Consider the following 11,459-nt stretch of genomic DNA (forward strand, 5'->3'; position numbering starts at 1 on the left):
GAAAAGGCCCAGGGGTGGATTTAAGAAGTATAGGCACATCGATCCCACCCACCCCTCACACCCTTTATTTATTTTTTATTAATGAGAACCTGCAAATCCACTGTTTTATGGAATTGTAGTTGAACAAGGGAAACAAGAAAATAGTATTGCCGCTCTCTTTTATTGGTTTTGTTAAAATAGGATTTTCCATTCTGACTGGCCAATTTGACTGCAGCAGCCTGCTGCTGATATTATGGATAATGTTTTCTGAATGAAACTTGGATCAGAATGTTATGCCGTCCTGCATTTCAGATGGAAATAGGAACACTCTTCCTGGCCCAGTCAATTACCACCACCCCCGCTACTTTTTATCAGCCAAGAAGGGCAAGAGTCCGAAGCACAAGTCGTTGCCCTGACTAATACAAACACCTTGTCCACATCCTCAAGCCTTACTATCTGAAAATTATCCAAAACAACAGGACTAGACAGTGCTCTGGACACCCATGAGACTCATCTGCTATAACAGCAGAGTCAAGATCCCAGCGGATGCAAGTGGTTTTATCCTCAAAATGCTTTGCAAACAAGTCACAGTGCTTACACATAGCTACCATTGGTTCCACCACCTCCTTGAGTCGGACTGTCTTTCTTCTTCATTAGCGATCACTTGTAGCTGAGTATACTGCTATCTTCAGTACCACTATGTATGCTTAATGATGAGCCCACACCACTGTTCAGTTGTATTCAGCCAGATCTTTCCTCCATCTTTCAACTTGTTTCCTTTCCCTAAGTTCTGCAGTATACCAAGGAGTCAAGTGGGAGAGGATGCTCAGAAGTGATCATGTCAAAAGCCTGAGCCATTCAGATGTTCCAGAGGCTGGCCAGGGCTTTGATAGGAGTGCCAGTCATATCACAGAAAAAAACCTCAGCGTTACCTGGAAACCCATTAGATACACCAGCCTCCAGAGGCGGATAATCCTAATAGGTCCCTTGCCTCTAGAAAGTTGAAAAGTGGTGTTATGTACTGAGCTGAATAGGATCCAAAATGCAGCAGTCTGATTGGTCCTAGAACAATAGGCTCCAAAATGCAGCAGTCTGATTGGTCCTAGAACAATAGGATTCAGAATGCAGCAGTCTGATTGGTCCTAGAACAATGCAGCAGTATGATTGGTTGGCAGGAGCCACCCAATCCAGCTCCAGATAGAAGTGAATCCACAACCCAATTGGCCTACAGGAGAATTCCGGAATTAGCCAATCACGTGCAGCCCATTGTGTAAATAATGTATATAAAGCAGATACTTTGAGGGGACTTCCATTCCCTCCTCACCACCATGAGCTGAATAAAGAGCATGAAATCCACTCTCGACTCTGAGTATATTTCACTGGCGACGAGGATGGGATCCCGCTGAGCTGACCACCACACACAGCACCGCGGCACCGCCACCTGCCGCACCGCTGCCTCGCACCGTGTATCCAGGCTTCAGCTCCGGGACCCAAGGAACTAAGAACGGCAACCAATAGCAGCTTCTCGCCGTTCAACCCAGCATCCGGAGACTGGGAAGCGTATGTGTCAGGGGTTCAGGAGCAGAGGCGAGGGCAAGGGAGGAAACAGAGAGCGAGGGGGAGGAGTCCGAAGAAAAGATGAGTGATGACGACGACCCGAAATCTCCGAGTCTTTCCAGTGAATCAGAAGATTCACAGAAAGGAGCGCCAGTGGCCAGAGCAAGGGGGGAGCCTAGGGGGACACCCCAGGAAGAAGGGTCCAGAGGGGGTTCAGAGGGCAGCAGTTGGAAATCGGGGCCAGCGTCCCCAACAGAGCGCAGTGGAGAGGAAGGGCGCCAGGTATCGAGCTCCGGAAGCTCGCCGCAGGGGGGAGGGCATGAGTCAGGAGTGGCCACACCTCCATCGGGGAGCGAAGAAACGGTCAAGCGGAAAGTGGAAGGTTGGGCGCGCGCGCCAAGTTCAAATGCACAGGAAGGCGGCGCAGTAAGCAGCCCGGAAAGGGAGCCAGGTCCTAAAGCCCGACGCAAGGAGACAGAAGGGTCCGGGGGGTCAGCGTCAGAAGAGTCCAGGAAGGAAGAGACCACGGGGGGCAGAGGGACCCAGAGAAGAACGGTCAGGCAGAAAAGGTGGAGTAAGGCGAGGGTATTAAGTTGGTGTACAGGGGGCGGAGACTCAGACGGAGCTTCGCCGGTCTAGCTTATAAGACGTAGAGCTGCACGCGGCAGCTTGGAAATGGAAACTGTAACTCAATAAAGACTTTTATAAAGTGAACGCTGGCTAGCGTGATCCTCGGTGAGCTAGGATCTGGGAGCAGCTCTGACAGTAAGCTCCGTCTCCAAGTTTTTGGCACCTAAAGCCTCGCGGAGAGGAGAGAAGGCTGGTGCCTACTTGCAAGCTCACGAACGGCAGACAAGATGACGGCCGAACAGCAGATAGCGGATCTCAGAGAAGCAGTGACACAACTGAATGCCGAGATACTTGCATCCAGGAAGAGAGAGGAGGATGCAGCTGCCGCCTACAGGGATCTCCAGATCAGGTTGGAAATGCTTACGAAGCAAGGGCAACTGACACCCAAACCGGAGGGGATTGGGTTGGGGAGACGAGCAGGCGGTCTAGTCTCTCACTTCGATGGGAATTTACAACAGTACCCCAACTTTAGAGCAGATGTAAAGTGTGCCCTGCAACTGCTGGACAAGGACTTTAGAGATGAGCAAGAGAAGGTGGGGTTTATCATGTCCCATTTGCATGGAGATGCTAAAGCATGGCTGCGCAATTTGTGGAGAGATAAGGATCCGGCGCTCCAAAATGCGGATGCCTTCATTAAAGCGATGGATGGGTGTTTTTTATCAAGCATAGACGTGGATCTTGCCCGGAAGGAGATACATGGACTGAAGCAGGGGAGGGCCAGTGTAAGGCAGTATCATGCCCGCTTTTTTGCATTGGTCAGTGCCCTGGAATGGGACAGAGATTCGGCTCCAGTCAGAGACCTGTTTTGGGAAGGCTTGAGCGGCGCGGTTAAAGACGAAATTGCGAGGGGGGAGAGACCCCGGAGCACGCAGGAGATCGTTCAGAGGGCGCTGGCGGTCGGGGTGCGGCTGGAAGAACGTCCATGGAGCAGGGACGAAGGGCGTGGAGGGCGCAAACCAGCCAGAGGCTACTCCTTCGTTCCCAGAGAAGCAGCGCGTGCGCAATCCACGCCTCCGCCAGGCGGAGGAGCGGAACCTATGGAGGTTGGAGGTGCAAGGGCTCAGTCAGTAAACAGAGCCCTAGCACCGGGAGCAGTGAAAGCGAAGCCTCCTAGAGGGAACCGGAAGTGTTACATCTGCGACAGTCCCCAGCACATGGCGAAAGAGTGTCCCCAGAGGCTCCACAAGCACACTGCAGCCTCAGCAATGGTAACTGCAGCTACTCAGCAAGGAGAACCACAGCAGGGAAACGACGGAGTCTGGCTGGAGACAGAGGCACTGGGGCCCGGCCAGACGAGTCAGTGAAGCAGTCCCCAGAGATTTTGCAGCCCACAGACCCCCTCCCGCCCAAACCAGTAGTGCGGCTCACCGCCTCGCTCCAGCTGCCCAATGGAATCACCATGGACGTGCCGATCACCATTGACTCAGGAAGCAATGCGGACTTTATAGGGCAAGACTTTGTTGACCGGCACGCTATACAGTTGCTGCCTGCCACACTGCCCCTGCAGGTCGTCACGGTGGATGGCAGGGAGCTGCTCGGGGGGCAGGTGGTGAAGCAAACGCCACCAATGGTGATGCGACTTGGAAATTACAGGGAAGTCATCAGCTTTAATGTCACTCAACTATCGGACACGCCTATTGTATTGGGCATGAGTTGGCTGGACAAGCACAGCCCGACGCTGGCTTGGTACCAGAGACAGCTGACCTTCGGCTCTTCCTATTGTGCTGAACACTGCATCCTGCCCCGGCAGGAAGGAGAGGAAGAGGAGTCACAGCTGCAGCTGGGGACGCTGCAAGCAGTTCCCCACAAGTACGCAGAATTTTTGGAGGTTTTCTGCGAGAAGGAGGCGGACAAGCTACCCCCCCCCCCACAGACCATACGACTGCAAGATTGACCTCCTGCCAGGGGCGGCGTTGCCAAAAGGGAAGCTGTATTCCATGTCTGAGGACGAACTACAGGAACTCAAAGAGTTCATAGATCACAATTTGGAGCGCGGTTTCATCCGAGAGTCCAAGGCAGTGGGGGGCAGTCCTGTATTCTTTGTCAAGAAGAAAGACACGCCCCAAAAAAGGCTCGTGGTGGACTATCGGACCTTAAACGCTTTGACCAAGCCATCGGATTTCCCCATGCCCAGGATCGACGACCTCCTCGCGACGGTGCGCAAAGTACGCGTCTTCACCAAGTTGGACCTGCGAGGGGCGTACAACCTCATTCGCATGCGGGAAGGAGATGAGTGGAAGACAGCCATGTTCACGCCCCTGGGCACCTACGAATACAGAGTTATGCCTTTTGGATTGCAAAATGGCTCCCACTGTTTTCAAGCTTTCATGCATCACGTGTTGGCGGGGCTCCTCTACAAGAAGTGTGTCTGTTTCCTGGATGACATACTGATCTTTTCTGACTCGCAGCAGGATCACGACAGAGACGTCAAGGAAGTGCTGAGCAGACTGCAGCAGCATAGGCTCTACGCCAAGCTGGAAAAGTGCCAGTTCGACGTGTCGGAGGTGGATTTCCTGGGCTACAGGTTGTCAGACAAGGGGCTCGCCATGGACAGCGCCAAGGTTCGCGCGGTGTTGGATTGGAAAAGCCCGCGCAACCGGAAGGAGGTCCAGCGGTTTGTCGGCTTTGCGAACTTCTATCGCAAGTTTATCAAGGGGTTTGCGATGCAGACGGCGGCCATCACAGACACGCTCAGCTCCAAGAAGAAGAAGTTCATCTGGACGGAGCAGGCGGAGCAGTCCTTTCAGGCACTCAAGCGTCTCTTCGCGTCGGAGGAGCAGCTACTACACGTCAACCCCAGCAGACCGATGAGGGTGGAGACGGACGCCTCGGACAGAGCCGTGGGAGCAGTTCTGTTGCAGCAAGACCCGCAGGGGGCTTGGAGACCGGGAGCGTTCTACTCCAGGAAGCTCACCAAGTCGGAACAGAACTACACCATCTGGGACAGGGAGTTGTTGGCCATTCATGCCGCATTCAAGGCGTGGAGGCACTTCCTGATCGGAGCCAAGCACACAGTACAGGTCTGCACGGACCACAGGAATCTGGAGCACTGGCGCATGGCGCGGTTCCTGAACCAGAGGCAGATACGTTGGGCAGAGTTCTTTGCGGACTTCGACTTCCGTATAGAGTATGTCCCGGGGGACACCAACGTCATGGTGGACGCCCTATCCCGTAAACCGCAATACCTCGAGGAGGCGACGCCAGCGGCGGCCATGCACATCTTCGCACCGACAGCGTGGGCGTGCGCTTCGGCGACTGTTGACCTGGAGGCGGTACGGCGTGCGTTGCAGGACGATTCCTTCGCGCGAGCGAAGATGGCAGAGGTGCACAAGGGCACGGCGGCGACCGGCGAGTTCCAGGTTCGCGATGGATTACTCCTCCGTAAAGGGGCCATCTACGTGCCGGGAGACGATCTTCGCGCCAAGGTACTGCAGCAGTTGCACGACGCGCCCACTGCCGGGCACTTTGGCACAGAGAAGACGATGGAATTAGTCGCCAGAGACTTCTGGTGGCCCAGAATGAGAGGGGAAGTCGCGGACTACGTGGCGAGGTGCGACACCTGCCAGAGGGCCAAACCAGTACACAGACCGCCGGCGGGACTGCTGGAACCGCTGCAATCCCCGTTCGAACTATGGGAGAGAGTGGCCCTGGACTTTGTCACGGATCTGCCCAGCTCGAGGGGCAAGACAGCAGTGCTAGTGGTGGTGGACTTGTTCTCCAAGATGGCACATTTCATTCCGTGTGCGAAGGTGGCCACGGCGGAACAAACCGCCAAACTGTTCATAGATCACGTGTTCAAGGTTCACGGTCTGCCGCGGTCTATACTGTCTGACCGGGGGCGGCAGTTCATCTCGAACTTCTGGCAGAAGCTGATGGGCTTCCTGAACGTCAAGATCAACCTGGCGTCGGCTAGACACCCGCAGACCAACGGGCAAGCGGAGCGGGTCAATGCCATCATGCAGCAGTACCTGAGATGTTATGCGAATCAACAGCCTGCAACGTGGGTGGATTACCTGCCCCTCGCCGAGTTCGCCTACAACAACACGAAGCACGTGTCCACGGGGGTGACGCCGTTCTTCGCCAACAACGGAAGGCACCCCAGAACCTTCCCGGGACTGGAAAGAATGGGGGAGGGGGAGCCGCAGACAGCAGACGCGTTCGCGTCGGAGTTGCAGGAGGTCCACGATCAGCTTCGGTGGCACCTGGAGCTGGCTAAACACGCATACAAGGTGCAAGCGGACAAACACAGGAGGGTTGGCGAAGAGATCCAAGTGGGAGACTGGGTCTGGTTGGCAGCCCACGCAGTGCCGGCCAGGTCGTTAGCGAAGAAGAAGCTAGGGCATAAACAACTAGGGCCCTACCAAGTCGAAGCGCAGGTCAACCCGGTGGCCTTCAGGCTGACACTTCCGGAGGGATCCAGGATGCATCCGGTGTTCCACAGATCGGTGCTCACTCCATACAAGACACCGCACAGATTTCAGGAACCAGGAACGGCACCGAGTCCGCTCCGAGAGGGGACCGAGCAAGGGGGAGTGCCACAGGAGGAGCCCATCAACGAGGTCACAGAGATTTTGGACTCTAGATGGGGGGAAGAGGGAGTAGAATACCTTCTCGCCAGGGAGGGCACCCCGGCCAGTGCCAATTGCTGGGTGCAAGGTTACGCTTTGGAAGACCCTCTGCTCAAGGACGAATTTCATGCCCTCTTCCCACACAGGCCCATGCCAGCAGACTTTTTCGACGACTGGCTTTTCACACCGACGCTTTCAGCCAGCACGTTCCACGGGTTTGACTCGGAAGTGGAACATTCACTGGACACACACTCCCCGGAAGAATCACCCTCGGGATCGGCCTCGGATGCCTCGTATTGGTGGGACGATAGACCAGAGGAACAGTGGCGCAGGAAGTGGCTGGAGGTTCCAGGTCGAGCGACGGACCCGGGAACGACTGAGGCGGAGACGGACGTGGACATGTACGGGGAGGATCTTGGGTTCGAGCACGGAGGCACAGAGATGGAAGCGGAGGTGACCGTTGTCGACGAGCGCAGGGAGGAAGAACCGGAAGTCTTCAGTTGGAGGCCCGCCAAGGGGAGCGAACTGTATCCGGCATTCGCCCCCATGACACTGCAGCACCCAGTACCCGCACCGGAAGGAGGGGAGGGGGGAAAGGGGGGCTTCGAGGGGGGGATGGATGTCAGGGGTTCAGGAGCAGAGGCGAGGGCAAGGGAGGAAACAGAGAGCGAGGGGGAGGAGTCCGAAGAAAAGATGAGTGATGACGACGACCCGAGATCTCCGAGTCTTTCCAGTGAATCAGAAGATTCACAGAAAGGAGCGCCAGTGGCCAGAGCAAGGGGGGAGCCTAGGGGGACACCCCAGGAAGAAGGGTCCAGAGGGGGTTCAGAGGGCAGCAGTTGGAAATCGGGGCCAGCGTCCCCAACAGAGCGCAGTGGAGAGGAAGGGCGCCAGGTATCGAGCTCCGGAAGCTCGCCGCAGGGGGGAGGGCATGAGTCAGGAGTGGCCACACCTCCATCGGGGAGCGAAGAAACGGTCAAGCGGAAAGTGGAAGGTTGGGCGCGCGCGCCAAGTTCAAATGCGCAGGAAGGCGGCGCAGTAAGCAGCCCGGAAAGGGAGCCAGGTCCTAAAGCCCGACGCAAGGAGACAGAAGGGTTCAGCGTCAGAAGAGTCCAGGAAGGAAGAGACCACGGGGGGCAGAGGGACCCAGAGAAGAACGGTCAGGCGGAAAAGGTGGAGTAAGGCTAGGGTATTAAGTTGGTGTACAGGGGGCGGAGACTCAGACGGAGCTTCGCCGGTCTTGCTTATAAGATGTAGAGCTGCACGCGGCAGCTTGGAAATGGAAACTGTAACTCAATAAAGACTTTTATAAAGTGAACGCTGGCTAGCGTGATCCTCGGTGAGCTAGGATCTGGGAGCAGCTCTGACAGTATGCCTCCCGTTTCACCTTCCTCCTAGAAGCCAAAGGGGTCACCGACAAAGAAGAGGGCGATATTCTTCAGCGTCTGCGGAGAGGAGACGTTTGAAATCGCCCGGGCTCTCCTTGCGCCTGAAGACGTCGCTACTGTTCCATACAAAACAATAATGGAACGGCTGAAGGGGCACTTTTCGCCGTAGCCCTCAGTGGTGGCTCGTCGAAATGCCTTCTACGCAAAGCGGCAAGCCCCTGGGGAAACCATAACTGGGTTTGTGACCTCTCCGCCAAGCTGCTCGGTTCTGCAACTTCTCAGAATTGGAGAACATGCTTCAGTGGCCTGAAGGATGAGAAGCTGCAACGACGCCTCTACGCTAAGAAGGACCTAACGTTCCAGGTCGCCCTGGAGGAGGCCCTGGCAACAGAAGCTGCCGAGAGGTCGACGCAAGAGGCACGAACCAAGCCTGCTGTCCCAACCGAGGGTCCACCACGAAGACCTCACCGACGACTCAGGATCTGACAGGGAGGAGGTGCACCGAGTACAGCAGCGCACTCAAGCAGCACACAGACCACAGCTGCCTCAACGAGAAGGAGGGAACTGCGCAAGCTGCGGGGAGAGTCACGAGAAGAGGACCTGCCGTTTCCGCAACGCAGAGTGCAGGCAGTGCAGAAAATTGGGACATATCGCCCGGGTGTGTCGGGCTCGGCCCACCCGACGCCAGGCATCAGATGACCAATCGAAGAGCTCCAGGTCCCAGGGCCCAACGCACCAAGGCAACTCGACAGAGCTCACAGACTTCCAGGTATACCAGTTGCCCCACCCCAATGTAGAGAAAATTTATGTAGAGGTACAGATAGAGGGGGCCCCGTGCCACATGGAGCTTGACATGGGTTCAACTCTATCCATAATCTCGGCAAGGACCTTAAAGAAACTGTGTCCTACTGGGGGTCCCAAACTCAGGCCGGCCCCATTCACCCTCCGGGACTTCCAGAAACGTAAGGTCCCCACAATGGGGGTGGGGACCTTCAGGGTGCAATATCGAGGGTGGACGCGGCAACTGGACTTGCTTGTGGTCAAGGGCCCCTACATTAGCTTACTGGGATTGGCATAGTTTGGACCACTGGGGCTAGCCGTCACCGGGGTGAACCACACTAGCTTACAAGTGGACGTGGACGCCATATGCAAGGAATTTCCTGTGGAGAGAATCAGAACCTACAGGGTTAAGAGGTTCTGTGTGACGTCTTACATTCTGAGGTGTGGTTGAGTTTACTGAGGGGAGTGTTTCCTGAGTTCAGTTCTGTTTCGTTTTTGCGGAGAGAGGACGCAAGATGTGTGAGTTGTCGCCCGGAGAGATTTAAGAGCTGTTTTTCTACATGAATAAAGACTTTTAGAAGATAAGGAAGACACCGTGCGTGAAAGCCTGATTTATGTTTACACACACGTACAGCAACAGTTTCTCGCTGCGTGCACTCTGCCCCCCCTGCCTAGGTCAGCTTCAGGCTTCCGAGCAGAGCTGCGCAGGGGAAGCGCTGGCTGGACGGCAGGGCAATTTGCCAAGATGCCAAGATTTCCGGGGGTTTTCGATGGGAAATTGGGACAGTATACGCCCCCCCATTGCTCTACAGCTTGACCCCGCAGTACGACCTGTCAGGCTCAAGGCCCGCTGGGTCCCGTTTGCCCTGAAACCTCGTATAGACGAGGAATTGGACCGGCTCGTGGAGCAAGGAGTGCTGGAGCCTAATGCCCCCTGGGAAACCCCAATCCTCACACCCGTCCAGCCTAATGGTACAAATGTACCATAGACAAGGCCCTCACGGCCCATGCATACCCAGTGCCAGTGGTCAGCCATGTCCTTGCCACCCTGGCTGGGTCAAAAATTTTTGGCAAGCTGGACTTGGCCCAAGCATATCAACAGCTGCCACAGCAGAGGCACAGACGACTGTGACGCACAGAGGAGCGTTCAGGGTAAAGCGGCTGCAATTCGGTGTCAGCGTGGCACCAGGAATATTCCAGAATCTAATGGACTCTCTCCTTAAAGGGATTCCTGGCGTCACCCCCTTCTTCGATGATGTGTTGATTGCTTGGCTCACACCAGAGGAGTTTGAGGACCGCCTCCGCACCGTTCTGCAGCGTTTCCAGACGGCGGGTCTCAAGGTGAAGCGGGAAAAATGTCTACTAGGATTGCCTCAGGTGGACTTTCTGGGATTTATGGTGGACGCAGAAGGGGTCCACCCAACTGGGGACAAGGTACGGGCCATTTGTGATGCCCCAGCGCCCAAGAGCAAGACTGAACTTCAGGCCTTCTTGGGACTATTGAACTTTTACCATTCCTTCCTTCCCCACAAGGCGGCGGTAGCGGAGCCCCTACACAGACTCCTGGACAAGCGGGCTCCTTGGGTGTGGGGCCAGCGCCAGGAGGCCGCATTCCAGGCAGTCAAGGACTTGCTTGTCTCAAACGCGGTCTTGGCACACTTCGACGAGAGGCTGCCGGTGGTGCTAGCATGCGACGCCTCGCCCTATGGCATCGGCGCTGTCCTGGGACTCCCGGATGGAAGAGAGGTACCGGTGGCATACTTTTCCCAGACACTCAACGCAACCGAGCGGAACTACGTACAAATCGACAAGGACAAGGAGACCAAACGGCTCCATCACAGCCAGCATCATTGGAACACAAGCCAGAACCTGAACCCCGGACCAGGGAACACCCCAGGCTGCAACGCACACGTAGGCCGTCGGTGTACCTTGAGGACTATGAATGCAACCTCCCGGACAGGACTGGAACTTAGAGGGGAGGGGTGTTATAGAATCATAGAATCATAGAGTTGGAAGAGACCACAAGGGCCATTGAGTCCAACCCCCTGCCAAGCAGGAAACACCATCAGAGCACTCCTGACATATGGTTGTCAAGCCTCTGCTTAAAGACCTCCAAAGAAGGAGACTCCACCACACTCCTTGGCAGCAAATTCCACTGTCGAACAGCTCTTACTGTCAGGAAGTTCTTCCTAATGTTTAGGTGGAATCTTCTTTCTTGTAGTTTGGATCCATTGCTCCGTGTCCGCTTCTCTGGAGCAGCAGAAAACAACCTTTCTCCCTCCTCTATGTGACATCCTTTTATATATTTGAGCATGGCTATCATATCACCCCTTAACCTCCTCTTCTCCAGGCTAAACATGCCCAGCTCCCTTAGCCGTTCCTCATAAGGCATCGTTTCCAGGCCTTTGACCATTTTGGTTGCCCTCCTCTGGACACGTTCCAGTTTGTCAGTGTCCTTCTTGAACTGTGGTTATGTACTGAGTTGAATAGGATCCAAGCTGCAGCAGTCTGATTGGACCTAGAACAATAGGATTCAGAATTGTTATGTACTGAGTTG

The sequence above is a fragment of the Podarcis liolepis genome (genome assembly GCF_965112155.1).
Source record: "Podarcis liolepis genome assembly, chromosome: W".
In the NCBI taxonomy this organism is placed as follows: domain Eukaryota; kingdom Metazoa; phylum Chordata; class Lepidosauria; order Squamata; family Lacertidae; genus Podarcis; species Podarcis liolepis.